General features: G+C 65.1%; 1 pseudogene; it reads right to left on the reverse strand.

Annotated features, from left to right (window-relative positions):
• Window positions 1-233: 233 nt before the first annotated feature.
• LOC138070857 (heterogeneous nuclear ribonucleoprotein F-like) overlaps window positions 234-15,154 on the reverse strand; it is a 32,811-nt pseudogene continuing 17,890 nt past the window's right edge.

The following is a 15,154-nucleotide window of genomic DNA, read 5'->3' on the forward strand; positions in this document are numbered from 1 at the left end:
ACTACCAAAATGTTAATCAAGAAAAGCTGAAAATAGTTTTAGTTTATTCAATATCACATGCTAGAAGAAAGTTTGCATGAGAAAACACTTAAGAGGTAATTTTTAAATCCAGATTTCACAAACTCATGGTGCAAAATGGGTCTCCTAGCTGCCTCTAGAGTAATAACTGTTTTTCACTGCTTGTTGGCTGCCTGTGAAAATTTGACTGAAATAATTCAAAAGCTACTACAAAACTAGTCATATCTACCCATGCTGTTCTGGCCACCATAGCCAGCCCATAACAGCCACTCACAGACTGGCTCTCAAGACCACTGTAAGTGGACTGGGTTGACACTCCCATGCCCTGCATCATCTGGCTGCTATATGACCCGTTGCTGGCCCCTGTTGTGGAATTCAAGAAAAGTTCTATGTATCTATGTTGCATGTTTGCCCTGTTTTTGGACATGGCCACCACGGCTTCTTCATGAGTGGCAAACTCAACATCAGCTTCACCGGTCACTCTTCCATCAGGGCCAGTCTCAATGTGGACTCTCACAGGGTTGAGCAGGGAGAAGTTGTAAATGTCATTCTCTGTGGCAGTCCTCTCATATGGATGCAGTGTCCAGTGGTGCTCTGGACAGTGAACTCACCATCTCTATACTTGTGGTCGTATATCTTAGAGAGACAGTAACTGAGGTCTCTCCCAAACAGGTCAGTGGTGAAGCTGTAGCCATCACTGAGGCTGCTGTACTCCTCATAACCCCCACAGCCTGCACTGTAGGCACAGGACCTCATCCTCTCCAGGCTTGCCTGCTTGATGATGCCAGTATACCTCCAGTATAGAGGCCTGGAAGCTGCACTGACATGAACTTCAGTGGGGGATCCAAGTATGACCTAACTTCCTCCTGACTGCTGTTGAACACCTCAATATACCTGTGCCCTATTCTCTTCTCAAAGAGATCTCTAGTCTTTCCCATTCTGTTGTTTTCCTCTATTTCTTTGCATTGATCGCTGAGGAAGGCTTTATTTCTCCTTGCTATTCTTTGGAACTCTGCATTCAGATGCTTATATCCTTTTCTCCTTTGCTTTTTGCTTTCTCTTCTTTTCACAGCTATTTGTAAGGCCTCCCCAGACAGCCATTTTGCTTTTTTGCATTTCTTTTCCATGGGGATGGTCTTGATCCCTGTCTCCTGTACAATGTCACGAACCTCCGTCCATAGTTCATCAGGCACTCTATCAGATCTAGTCCCTTAAATCTATTTCTCACTTCCACTGTATAATCATAAGGGATTTCATTTAGGTCATACCTGAATGGTCTAGTGGTTTTCCTTACTTTCTTCAGTTTAAGTCTGAATTTGGCAATCAGGAGTTCATGATCTGAGCCACAGTCAGCTCCTGGTCTTGTTTTTGCTGACTGTATAGAGCTTCTCCATCTTTGGCTGCAAAGAATATAATCAGTCTGATTTCGGTGTTAACCATCTGGTGATGTCCATGTATAGAGTCTTCTCTTGTGTTGTTGGAAGAGGGTGTTTGCTATGACCAGTGCGTTCTCTTGGCAAAACTCTATTAGCCTTTGCCCTGCTTCATTCCATATTCCAAGGCCAAATTTGCCTGTTACTCCAGGTGTTTCTTGACTTCCTACTTTTGCATTCCAGTGCCCTATAATGAAAAGGACATCTTTTTTGGATGTTAGTTCTAAAAGGTCTTGTAGGTCTTCATAGAACCATTCAACTTCAGCTTCTTCAGCATTACTGGTTGGGGCATAGACTTGGATTACTGTGATATTGAATGGTTTGCCTTGGAAACGAACAGAGATCATTCTGTCGTTTTTGAGATTGCATCCAAGTACTGCATTTCGGGCTCTTTTGTTGACCATGATGGCTACTCCATTTCTTCTAAGGGATTCCTGCCCGCAGTAGTAGATATAATGGTCATCTGAGTTAAATTCACCCATTCCAGTCCATTTTAGTTAGCTGATTCCTAGAATGTCGATGTTCACTCTTGGCATCTCCTGTTTGACCACTTCCAATTTGCCTTGATTCATGGACCTGACATTGCAGGTTCCTATGCAATATTGCTCTTTACAGCATCAGACCTTACTTCTGTCACCAGTCACATCCACAACTGGGTATTGTTTTTGTTTTGGCTCCATCCCTTCATTCTTTCTGGAGTTATTTCTCCACTGATCTCCGGTAGCATACTGGGCACCTACTGACCTGGGGAGTTCCTCTTTCAGTATCTTACGATTTTGCCTTTTCATACTGTTCATGGGGTTCTCAAGGCAAGAATGTTGAAGTGGTTTGCCATTCCCTTCTCCAGTGGACCACATTCTGTCAGACCTCTCCACCATGACCCGCCCGTCTTGGGTGGCCCCACATGGCATGGCTTAGTTTCACTGAGTTAGACAAGGCTGTGGTCCCTGTGATTAGACTGACTAGTTTTCTGTGATTATGGTTTCAGTGTGTCTGCCCTCTGGACATGGAACAACAGACTGGTTCCAAATAGGAAAAGGAGTATGTCAAGGCTGTATATTGTCACCCTGCTTATTTAACTTATATGCAGAGTACATCATGAGAAATGCTGGACTGGAAGAAACACAAGCTGGAATCAAGATTGCCGGGAGAAATATCTATAACCTCAGATATGCAGATGACACCACCCTTATGGCAGAAAGTGAAGAGGAACTCAAAAGCCTCTTGATGAAAGTGAAAGAGGAGAGTGAAAAAGTTGGCTTAAAGCTCAACATTCAGAAAACAAAGATCATGGCATCTGGTCCCATCACTTCATGGGAAAGAGATGGGGAAACAGTGGAAACAGTGTGAGACTTTATTTTCGGGGGGGGGGGCTCCAAAATCACTGCAGATGGTGACTGCAGCCATGAAATTAAAAGATGCTTACTCCTTGGAAGAAAAGTTATGACCAACCTAGATAGCATATTCAAAAGCAGAGACATTACTTTGCTGACTAAGGTCCGTCTAGTCAAGGCTATGGTTTTTCCAGTAGTCATGTATGGATGTGAGAGTTGGACTGTGAAGAAGGCTGAGTGCCAAAGAATTGATGCTTTTGAACTGTGGTGTTGGAGAAGACTCTTGAGAGTCCCTTGGACTGCAAGGAGACCCAACCAGTCCATTCTGAAGGAGATCAGCCCTGGGATTTCTTTGGAAGGAATGATGCTAAAGCTGAAACTCCAGTACTTTGGCCACCTCATGCAAAGAGTTGACTCATTGGAAAAGACTGTGATGCTGGGAGGGATTGGGGGCAGGAGGAGAAGGGGACAACAGAGGATGAGATGGCTGGATGGCATCACTGACTTGATGGACGTTGAGTTTGAGTGAACTCCGGGAGTGGGTGATGGACAGGGAGGCCTGGCGTCCTGCGATTCATGGGGTCTCAAAGAGTCGGATATGACTGAGCGACTGAACTGAACTGCCCTCTGATGCCCTCTTGCAACACCTACTGTCTTACTTGGGTTTCTCTTAACTTGGACATGGGGTATCTCTTCACGGTTGCTCCAGCAAAGCACAGCCGCTGCTCCTTACTTTGGACTAGGGGTATCTCCTCACCGCCGCCCCTCCTGACCTTGAACATGGAGTAGCTCCTCATCGGCCCTCCTGCGCCTGCGCAGGCACCACTCCGTGGACGTGGGGTAGCTCCTCCTGGCCACGGCCCTTGGCCTCGGACGTGGGGTAGCTCCTCGAAGCCGCCGCCCTTGGCCTGGGGCATAGGGTAGCTCCTCCCGGCCGCTGCCCCTGACCTTGGACGTGGGTAGTTCCTCCCGAGTGCCGACCCTGACCTCGACGTGGGGTAACTCCTCACAGCCACTGCCCATGGCCTCGGGCCAGGGGTAGCTCCTCCTGGCCGCCATCCCTGGCCTCTGGCGGGGGATAGCTCCTCCCAGCTGCCGCCCTTGGCCTAGGGCAGGGGATAGCTCCTCCCAGCCGCCGCCCTTGGCCACGGGGGGTGGGGGGGATAGCTCCTCCCGACCACTGCCCGTGGCCTCGGGCGGGGGATAGCTCCTCCCAGCCACTGCCCATGGCCTCGGGCAGGGGATAGCTCCTCCTGGCTGCCGCCCATGACCACGACGTGGGGAAACTCCTTGCAGCCAGCGCCCTTGGCCTCGGGGCCGGGGATAGCTTCTCCTGGCCACAACACCTGGCCTCGGGCAGGGGGTAACTCCACGCAGCCACCGCCCCTGGCCTCGGGCCGGGGGTAGCTACTCCCGGCCACCATCCTTGGCCTCGGGGGGGGGGGATAGCTCCTCCCGGCCACTGCCTGTGGCCTCGGGCAGGGGTTAGCTCCTCCTGGCCGCTGCCCCTGACCTCGAGGTGGGGTAACTCCTCCCAGCCACCACCCTTGGCGTGGGGCATAGGGTAGCTCCTCCCAACCACTGCCCTTGGCCTCGGGCGGGGGATAGCTCCTCCCAGCTGCCATCCCTGGCCTCCGGCTGGGGATAGCTCCTCCCAGCCGCCATCCCAGGCCTCGGGAGAGGGATAGCTCCTCCCAGCCACCACCCCTGGCCTCGGGTGGGGGATAGCTCCTCCCAGCCGCCGCCCTTGGCTTCGGGGCCGGGGATAGCTTTTCCTGGCCACAACACCTGGCCTCGGGCGGGGGATAGCTCCTCCCCGCCGCCTTGACCTCGAGGTGGGGTAACTCCTCGCAGCCACCGCCCCAGGCCTCGGGCTGAGGGGTCACCCTGGCCGCCATCCCTGGCCTCGGGCGGGGGATAGCTCCTCCCAGCAGCCACCCATGGCCTCGGGCAGGGGATAGCTCCTCCCACCGCCGCCATTGGCCTCCGGGCCGGGAATAGATTCTCCTGGCCACCATCCCTGGCCTCGGGTGGGGGATAGCTCCTCCCAGCTATGGCGTGGGGTAACTCCTCCCAGCCGCCATCCCTGGCCTCGGGCGGGGGATAGCTCCTCCCAGCAGCCGCCCCAGGCCTCGGGCAGGGGATAGCTCCACCCAGCCATGGCGTGGGGTAACTCCTCGCAGCCACCGCCCCTGCCCTAGGGCGGGGAATAGCTCCTCCCAGCCACTGCCCGTGTCCTCGGGCGGGGGATAGCTCCACCCAGCCATAGCGTGGGGTAACTCCTCGCAGCCACCGCCCCTGCCCTGGGGCGGGGGATAGCTCCTCCCCTCCACCGCCCGTGGACTCGGGCGGGGGATAGCTCCTCCTAGCCACTGCCCCTGGCCTCGGGGCCGGGGTTAGCTTCGCCTGGCCACAACACCTGCCCTGGGGCGGGGGATAGGTCCTCCCAGCAGCCGCCCTTGGCCTCGGGCAGGGGATAGCTCCAAACAGCCATGGCGTGGGGTAACTCCTCGCAGCCACCGCCCCTGCCCTGGGGCGGGGGATAGCTCCTCCCAGCCACCGTCCGTGGACTCGGGCGGGGGATAGCTCCTCCTAGCCACTGCCCCTGGCCTCGGGGCCGGGGTTAGCTTCTCCTGGCCACAACACCTGCCCTGGGGAGGGGGATAGCTCCTCCCAGCCACCGCCCGTGGCCTCGGGCGGGGGACAGCTCCACCCAGCCATGGCGTGGGGTATCTCCTTGAAGCCACCGCCACTGCCGTTGGGCGGGAGACACCTCCTCCCAGCCACCGCCCGTGGCCTCGGGCGGGGGACAGCTCCTCCCAGCCACCGCCCGTGGCCTCAGGCGGGGCATAGCTCCTCCCAGCCACTGCCCGGGGCCTCGGGGCCGGGGATAGCTTCTCCTGGCCACACCTGGCCTGGGGCGGGGGTTAGCTCCTCCCCGCCGCAATGACCTCGAGGTGGGGTAACTTCTCACAGACACGGCCCCTGGCCTCGGGCTTGGGGTCCTCCTGGCCACCATGCCTGGCCTCGGGCGGGGGATAGCTCCTCCCAGCAGCCGCCATTGGCCTCGGGCAGGGGATAGCACCACCCAGCCATGGCGGGGGGTAACTCCTCGCAGCCACCGCCCCTGACCTGGGGCGGGGTATAACTCCTCCCAGCTATGGCGTGTGGTAACTCCTCGCAGGCACCGCCCCTGCCCTCGGGCAGGGGATAGCTCCTCCCAGCCACCGCCCCTGGCCTCGGGCAGGGGATAGCTCCTCCCAGCTATGGCATTGGCTAACTCCTCGCCGCCACCGCCCCCGCCTTCGGGCGGGGTTGGCTCCTCCCAGCCACTGACCGTGGCCTCGGGCAGGGGATAGCTCCTCCCAGCCAGCGCCCGTGGCCTCGGGCGGGGGAGAGCTCCTCCCAGCCGCTGCCCGTGGCCTCGGGGCCGGGGTTAGCTTCTCCTGGCCACAACACCTGGCCTGGGGCGGGGATAGCTCCTCCCCGCCGCAATGACCTCGAGGTGGGGTAAGTCCTCGCTGACAGTGCCCCTGCCCTCGGGCTGGGGGTCCTCCTGGCCGCCATCCGTGCCCTCGGGCGGGGGATAGCTCCTACCAGCTATGGCGTGGGGTAACTCTTCCCAGCCACCACCCCTGCCCTCGGGTGGGGGATAGCTCCTCCCAGCCATCGCCCCTGCCCTCGGGTGGGGGATAGCTCCTCCCAGCCGCCATCCCTGGCCTCGGGCAGTGGATAGTTCCTCCCAGCCGCCATCCCTGGCCTCGGGTGGGGGATAGCTCCTCCCAGCTATGGCGTGGGGTAACTCCTCCCAGCCGCCATCCCTGGCCTCGGGCGGGGGATAGCTCCTCCCAGCAGCCGCCCGAGGCCTCGGGCAGGGGATATCTCCACCCAGCCATGGCGTGGGGTAACTCCTCGCAGCCACCGCCCCTGCCCTAGGGCGGGGAATAGCTCCTCCCAGCCACTGCCTGTGGCCTCGGGGCCGGGGATAGCTTCTCCTGGCCACACCTGGCCTGGGGCGGGGGATAGCTCCTCCCAGCCGCTGCCCATGGCCTCGGGCTGGGATAGCTCCTCCCAGCCATTGCCCCTGCCCTGGGGCGGGGAGTAGCTCCTCCCAGCCACCACCCGTGGCGTCGGGCGGGGGATAGCTCCTCCTAGCCACTGCCCCTGGCCTCGGGGCTGGGGTTAGCTTCTCCTGGCCACAACACCTGCCCTGGGGCGGGGGATAGGTCCTCCCAGCAGCCGCCCTTGGCCTCGGGCAGGGGATAGCTCCACCCAGCCATGGCGTGGGGTAACTCCTCGCAGCCACCGCCCCTGCCCTCGGGCGGGGGATAGCTCCTCCCAGCCACTGCCCGTGTCCTCGGGCGGGGGATAGCTCCACCCAGCCATGGCGTGGGGTATCTCCTTGAAGCCACCGCCCCTGCCGTTGGGCGGGGGACACCTCCTCCCAGCCACCGCCCGTGGCCTCGGGCGGGGAATAGCTCCTCCCAGCCACTGCCCATGGCCTCGGGGCCGGGGATAGCTTCTCCTGGCCACAACACATGCCCTGGGGCGGGGGATAGGTCCTCCCAGCAGCTGCCCTTGACCTCGGGCAGGGGATAGCTCCACCCAGCCATGGCGTGGGGTAACTCCTCGCAGCCACCGCCCCTGCCCTCGGGCGGGGCATAGCTCATCCCAGCCACCGCCCCTGCCCTTGGGCGGGGGATAGCTCCTCCCAGCCACCGCCCCTGGCCTCGGGCGGGGGATAGCTCCTCCCAGCAGCCGCCATTGGCCTCGGGCAGGGGATAGCACCACCCAGCCATGGCGGGGGGTAACTCCTCGCAGCCACCGCCCCTGACCTGGGGCGGGGTATAACTCCTCCCAGCTATGGCGTGTGGTAACTCCTCGCAGGCACCGCCCCTGCCCTCGGGCAGGGGATAGCTCCTCCCAGCATCCGCCCTTGGCCTCGGGCAGGGGATAGCTCCTCCCAGCTATGGCATTGGCTAACTCCTCGCCGCCACCGCCCCCGCCTTCGGGCGGGGGTGGCTCCTCCCAGCCACTGACCGTGGCCTCGGGCAGGGGATAGCTCCTCCCAGCCAGCGCCCGTGGCCTCGGGCGGGGGAGAGCTCCTCCCAGCCGCTGCCCGTGGCCTCGGGGCCGGGGTTAGCTTCTCCTGGCCACAACACCTGGCCTGGGGCGGGGATAGCTCCTCCCCGCCGCAATGACCTCGAGGTGGGGTAAGTCCTCGCTGACAGTGCCCCTGCCCTCGGGCTGGGGGTCCTCCTGGCCGCCATCCGTGCCCTCGGGCGGGGGATAGCTCCTACCAGCTATGGCGTGGGGTAACTCTTCCCAGCCACCACCCCTGCCCTCGGGTGGGGGATAGCTCCTCCCAGCCATCGCCCCTGCCCTCGGGCGGGGGATAGCTCCTCCCAGCCGCCATCCCTGGCCTCGGGCAGTGGATAGTTCCTCCCAGCCGCCATCCCTGGCCTCGGGTGGGGGATAGCTCCTCCCAGCTATGGCGTGGGGTAACTCCTCCCAGCCGCCATCCCTGGCCTCGGGCGGGGGATAGCTCCTCCCAGCAGCCGCCCGAGGCCTCGGGCAGGGGATAGCTCCACCCAGCCATGGCGTGGGGTAACTCCTCGCAGCCACCGCCCCTGCCCTAGGGCGGGGAATAGCTCCTACCAGCCACTGCCCGTGTCCTCGGGCGGGGGATAGCTCCATCCAGCCATGGCGTGGGGTAACTCCTCGCAGCCACCGCCCCTGCCCTCGGGCGGGGCATAGCTCATCCCAGCCACCGCCCCTGCCCTTGGGCGGGGGATAGCTCCTCCCAGCCACCGCCCCTGGCCTCGGGCGGGGGATAGCTCCTCCCAGCAGCCGCCATTGGCCTCGGGCAGGGGATAGCACCACCCAGCCATGGCGGGGGGTAACTCCTCGCAGCCACCGCCCCTGACCTGGGGCGGGGTATAACTCCTCCCAGCTATGGCGTGTGGTAACTCCTCGCAGGCACCGCCCCTGCCCTCGGGCAGGGGATAGCTCTTCCCAGCATCCGCCCTTGGCCTCGGGCAGGGGATAGCTCCTCCCAGCTATGGCATTGGCTAACTCCTCGCCGCCACCGCCCCCGCCTTCGGGCGGGGGTGGCTCCTCCCAGCCACTGACCGTGGCCTCGGGCAGGGGATAGCTCCTCCCAGCCAGCGCCCGTGGCCTCGGGCGGGGGAGAGCTCCTCCCAGCCGCTGCCCGTGGCCTCGGGGCCGGGGTTAGCTTCTCCTGGCCACAACACCTGGCCTGGGGCGGGGATAGCTCCTCCCTGCCGCAATGACCTCGAGGTGGGGTAAGTCCTCGCTGACAGTGCCCCTGCCCTCGGGCTGGGGGTCCTCCTGGCCGCCATCCGTGCCCTCGGGCGGGGGATAGCTCCTACCAGCTATGGCGTGGGGTAACTCTTCCCAGCCACCACCCCTGCCCTCGGGTGGGGGATAGCTCCTCCCAGCCATCGCCCCTGCCCTCGGGCGGGGGATAGCTCCTCCCAGCCGCCATCCCTGGCCTCGGGCAGTGGATAGTTCCTCCCAGCCGCCATCCCTGGCCTCGGGTGGGGGATAGCTCCTCCCAGCTATGGCGTGGGGTAACTCCTCCCAGCCGCCATCCCTGGCCTCGGGCGGGGGATAGCTCCTCCCAGCAGCCGCCCGAGGCCTCGGGCAGGGGATAGCTCCACCCAGCCATGGCGTGGGGTAACTCCTCGCAGCCACCGCCCCTGCCCTAGGGCGGGGAATAGCTCCTACCAGCCACTGCCCGTGTCCTCGGGCGGGGGATAGCTCCACCCAGCCATGGCGTGGGGTAACTCCTCGCAGCCACCGCCCCTGCCCTGGGGCGGGGGATAGCTCCTCCCAGCCACCGCCCGTGGCCTCGGGCGGGGGACAGCTCCTCCCAGCCACCGCCCGTGGCCTCGGGCGGGGGATAGCTCCTCCCAGCCACTGCCCGTGGCCTCGGGGCGGGGGATAGCTTCTCCTGGCCACAACACCTGGCCTGGGGCGGGGGATAGCTCCTCCCCGCCGCAATGACCTCGAGGTGGGGTAACTCCTCGCATACACGGCCCCTGGCCTCGGGCTTGGGGTCCTCCTGGCCACCATCCCTGGCCTCGGGCGGGGGATAGCTCCTCCCAGCCACTGCCCGTGTCCTCGGGCGGGGGATAGCTCCACCCAGCCATGGCGGGAGGTAACTCCTCGCAGCCACCGCCCCTGCCCTGTGGCGGGGAATAGCTCCTCCCAGCCACTGCCCATGGCCTCGGGCAGGGGATAGCTCCTCCCAGCCACCGCCCGTGGCCTCGGGGCCGGGGATAACTTCTCCTGGCCACAACACCTGGCCTGGGGCGGGGGATAGCTCCTCCCCGCCGCAATGACCTCGAGGTGGGGTAACTCCTCGCAGACGCGGCCCCTGGCCTCGGGCTTCATGTCCTCCTGGCCCCCATGCCTGGCCTCGGGCGGGGGATAGCTCCTCCCAGCAGCCGCCATTGGCCTCGGGCAGGGGATAGCTCCACCCAGCCATGGCGTGGGGAAACTCCTCGCAGCCACCGCCCCTGCCCTTGGGCGGGGGATAGCTCCTCCCAGCCACCGCCGGTGGCCACGGGCAGGGGATAGCTCCTCCCAGCAGCCGCCCTTGGCCTCGGGCAGGGGATAGCTCCTCCCAGCTATGGCGTGGGGTATCTCCTTGAAGCCACCGCCCCTGCCGTTGGGCGGGGGACAGCTCCTCCCAGCCACCGCCCGTGGCCTCGGGCGGGGAATAGCTCCTCCCAGCCACTGCCCGTGGCCTCGGGGCCGCGGATAGCTTCTCCTGGCCACAACACCTGGCCTGGGGCGGGCGATAGCTCCTCCCCGCCGCAATGACCTCGAGGTGGGGGTAACTCCTCGCAGACACAGCCCCTGGCCTCGGGATGGGGGTCATCCTGGCCGCCATCCCTGGCCTCTGGCGGGGGATAGCTCCTCCCAGCGATAGCGTGGGGTAACTCCTCGCAGCCACCGCCCCTGCCCTCGGGCGGGGGATAGCTCCTCCCAGCCACCGCCCGTGGGGGCGGGCAGGGGATAGCTCCTCCCAGCAGCCACCCTTGGCCTCGGGCAGGGGATAGCTCCTCCCAGCCATGGCGTGGGGTATCTCCTTGAACCCACTGCCCCTGCCGTTGGGCGGGGGACAGCTCCTCCCAGCCACCGCCCGTGGCCTCGGGCGGGTGATAGCTCCTCCCAGCCACTGCCAGTGGCCTCGGGGCCGCGGATAGCTTCTCCTGGCCACAACACCTGGCCTGGGGCGGGGGATAGCTCCTCCCCGCCACAATGACCTCGACGTGGGTAACTCCTCGCATACACGGCCCCTGGCCTCGGGCGGGGGATAGCTCCTCCCAGCTAAGGCGTGGGGTAACTCCTCGCAGCCACCGCCCCTGGCCTTGGGCGGGAGATAGCTCCTCCCAGCCACCCCCGCCCGCCCGACGGGCGGGGGATAGTCCTCCCAGCCGCCATCCCTGGCCTCGGGCGGGGCATAGCTCCACCCAGCCATGGCGTGGGGTAAGTCCTCGCAGCCACCGCCCCTGCCCTGGGGCGGGGAATAGCTCCTCCCAGCCACTGCCCATGGCCTCGGGCTGGGATAGCTCCTCCCAGCCACCGCCCGTGGCCTCGGGCGGGGGACAGCTCCTCCCAGCCACCGCCCGAGGCCTCAGGCGGGGCATAGCTCCTCCCAGCCACTGCCCGGGGCCTCGGGGCCGGGGATAGCTTCTCCTGGCCACACCTGGCCTGGGGCGGGGGTTAGCTCCTCCCCGCCGCAATGACCTCGAGGTGGGGTAACTTCTCGCAGACACGGCCCCTGGCCTCGGGCTTGGGGTCCTCCTGGCCACCATGCCTGGCCTCGGGCGGGGGATAGCTCCTCCCAGCAGCCGCCATTGGCCTCGGGCAGGGGATAGCACCACCCAGCCATGGCGGGGGGTAACTCCTCGCAGCCACCGCCCCTGACCTGGGGCGGGGTATAACTCCTCCCAGCTATGGCGTGTGGTAACTCCTCGCAGGCACCGCCCCTGCCCTCGGGCAGGGGATAGCTCCTCCCAGCCACCGCCCCTGGCCTCGGGCAGGGGATAGCTCCTCCCAGCTATGGCATTGGCTAACTCCTCGCCGCCACCGCCCCTGCCTTCGGGCGGGGGTGGCTCCTCCCAGCCACTGACCGTGGCCTCGGGCAGGGGATAGCTCCTCCCAGCCAGCGCCCGTGGCCTCGGGCGGGGGAGAGCTCCTCCCAGCCGCTGCCCGTGGCCTCGGGGCCGGGGTTAGCTTCTCCTGGCCACAACACCTGGCCTGGGGCGGGGATAGCTCCTCCCCGCCGCAATGACCTCGAGGTGGGGTAAGTCCTCGCTGACAGTGCCCCTGCCCTCGGGCTGGGGGTCCTCCTGGCCGCCATCCGTGCCCTCGGGCGGGGGATAGCTCCTACCAGCTATGGCGTGGGGTAACTCTTCCCAGCCACCACCCCTGCCCTCGGGTGGGGGATAGCTCCTCCCAGCCATCGCCCCTGCCCTCGGGTGGGGGATAGCTCCTCCCAGCCGCCATCCCTGGCCTCGGGCAGTGGATAGTTCCTCCCAGCCGCCATCCCTGGCCTCGGGTGGGGGATAGCTCCTCCCAGCTATGGCGTGGGGTAACTCCTCCCAGCCGCCATCCCTGGCCTCGGGCGGGGGATAGCTCCTCCCAGCAGCCGCCCGAGGCCTCGGGCAGGGGATATCTCCACCCAGCCATGGCGTGGGGTAACTCCTCGCAGCCACCGCCCCTGCCCTAGGGCGGGGAATAGCTCCTCCCAGCCACTGCCTGTGGCCTCGGGGCCGGGGATAGCTTCTCCTGGCCACACCTGGCCTGGGGCGGGGGATAGCTCCTCCCAGCCGCTGCCCATGGCCTCGGGCTGGGATAGCTCCTCCCAGCCATTGCCCCTGCCCTGGGGCGGGGAGTAGCTCCTCCCAGCCACCACCCGTGGCGTCGGGCGGGGTATAGCTCCTCCTAGCCACTGCCCCTGGCCTCGGGGCTGGGGTTAGCTTCTCCTGGCCACAACACCAGCCCTGGGGCGGGGGATAGGTCCTCCCAGCAGCCGCCCTTGGCCTCGGGCAGGGGATAGCTCCACCCAGCCATGGCGTGGGGTAACTCCTCGCAGCCACCGCCCCTGCCCTCGGGCGGGGGATAGCTCCTCCCAGCCACTGCCCGTGTCCTCGGGCGGGGGATAGCTCCACCCAGCCATGGCGTGGGGTATCTCCTTGAAGCCACCGCCCCTGCCGTTGGGCGGGGGACACCTCCTCCCAGCCACCGCCCGTGGCCTCGGGCGGGGAATAGCTCCTCCCAGCCACTGCCCGTGGCCTCGGGGCCGGGGATAGCTTCTCCTGGCCACAACACCTGGCCTGGGGCGGGCGATAGCTCCTCCCCGCCGCAATGACTTCGAGGTGGGGTAACTCCTCGCAGACACTGCCCCTGGCCTCGGGATGGGGGTCATCCTGGCCGCCATCCCTGGCCTCTGGCGGGGGATAGCTCCTCCCAGCGATGGCGTGGGGTAATTCCTCGCAGCCACCGCCCCTGCCCTCGGGCGGGGAATAGCTCCTGCCAGCAGCCGCCCTTGGCCTCGGGCAGGGGATAGCTCCTCCCAGCTAAGGCGTGGGGTAACTCCTCGCAGCCACCGCCCCTGGCCTTGGGCGGGAGATAGCTCCTCCCAGCCACCCCCGCCCGCCCGACGGGCGGGGGATAGGCCTCCCAGCCGCCATCCCTGGCCTCGGGCGGGGGATAGCTCCACCCAGCCATGGCGTGGGGTAAGTCCTCGCAGCCACCGCCCCTGCCCTGGGGCGGGGAATAGCTCCTCCCAGCCACTGCCCATGGCCTCGGGCTGGGATAGCTCCTCCCAGCCACCGCCCGTGGCCTCGGGCGGGGGACAGCTCCTCCCAGCCACCGCCCGTGGCCTCAGGCGGGGCATAGCTCCTCCCAGCCACTGCCCGGGGCCTCGGGGCCGGGGATAGCTTCTCCTGGCCACACCTGGCCTGGGGCGGGGGTTAGCTCCTCCCCGCCGCAATGACCTCGAGGTGGGGTAACTTCTCGCAGACACGGCCCCTGGCCTCGGGCTTGGGGTCCTCCTGGCCACCATGCCTGGCCTCGGGCGGGGGATAGCTCCTCCCAGCAGCCGCCATTGGCCTCGGGCAGGGGATAGCACCACCCAGCCATGGCGGGGGGTAACTCCTCGCAGCCACCGCCCCTGACCTGGGGCGGGGTATAACTCCTCCCACCTATGGCGTGTGGTAACTCCTCGCAGGCACCGCCCCTGCCCTCGGGCAGGGGATAGCTCCTCCCAGCCACCGCCCCTGGCCTCGGGCAGGGGATAGCTCCTCCCAGCTATGGCATTGGCTAACTCCTCGCCGCCACCGCCCCCGCCTTCGGGCGGGGGTGGCTCCTCCCAGCCACTGACCGTGGCCTCGGGCAGGGGATAGCTCCTCCCAGCCAGCGCCCGTGGCCTCGGGCGGGGGAGAGCTCCTCCCAGCCGCTGCCCGTGGCCTCGGGGCCGGGGTTAGCTTCTCCTGGCCACAACACCTGGCCTGGGGCGGGGATAGCTCCTCCCCGCCGCAATGACCTCGAGGTGGGGTAAGTCCTCGCTGACAGTGCCCCTGCCCTCGGGCTGGGGGTCCTCCTGGCCGCCATCCGTGCCCTCGGGCGGGGGATAGCTCCTACCAGCTATGGCGTGGGGTAACTCTTCCCAGCCACCACCCCTGCCCTCGGGTGGGGGATAGCTCCTCCCAGCCATCGCCCCTGCCCTCGGGTGGGGGATAGCTCCTCCCAGCCGCCATCCCTGGCCTCGGGCAGTGGATAGTTCCTCCCAGCCGCCATCCCTGGCCTCGGGTGGGGGATAGCTCCTCCCAGCTATGGCGTGGGGTAACTCCTCCCAGCCGCCATCCCTGGCCTCGGGCGGGGGATAGCTCCTCCCAGCAGCCGCCCGAGGCCTCGGGCAGGGGATAGCTCCACCCAGCCATGGCGTGGGGTAACTCCTCGCAGCCACCGCCCCTGCCCTAGGGCGGGGAATAGCTCCTACCAGCCACTGCCCGTGTCCTCGGGCGGGGGATAGCTCCACCCAGCCATGGCGTGGGGTAACTCCTCGCAGCCACCGCCCCTGCCCTGGGGCGGGGGATAGCTCCTCCCAGCCACCGCCCGTGGACTCGGGCGGGGGATAGCTCCTCCTAGCCACTGCCCCTGGCCTCGGGGCCGGGGTTAGCTTCTCCTGGCCACAACACCTGCCCTGGGGCGGGGGATAGGTCCTCCCAGCAGCTGCCCTTGACCTCGGGCAGGGGATAGCTCCACCCAGCCATGGCGTGGGGTAACTCCTCGCAGCCACCGCCCCTGCCCTCGGGCGGGGCATAGCTC

The sequence above is a fragment of the Capricornis sumatraensis genome, chromosome X, assembly GCF_032405125.1.
Source record: "Capricornis sumatraensis isolate serow.1 chromosome X, serow.2, whole genome shotgun sequence".
In the NCBI taxonomy this organism is placed as follows: domain Eukaryota; kingdom Metazoa; phylum Chordata; class Mammalia; order Artiodactyla; family Bovidae; genus Capricornis; species Capricornis sumatraensis.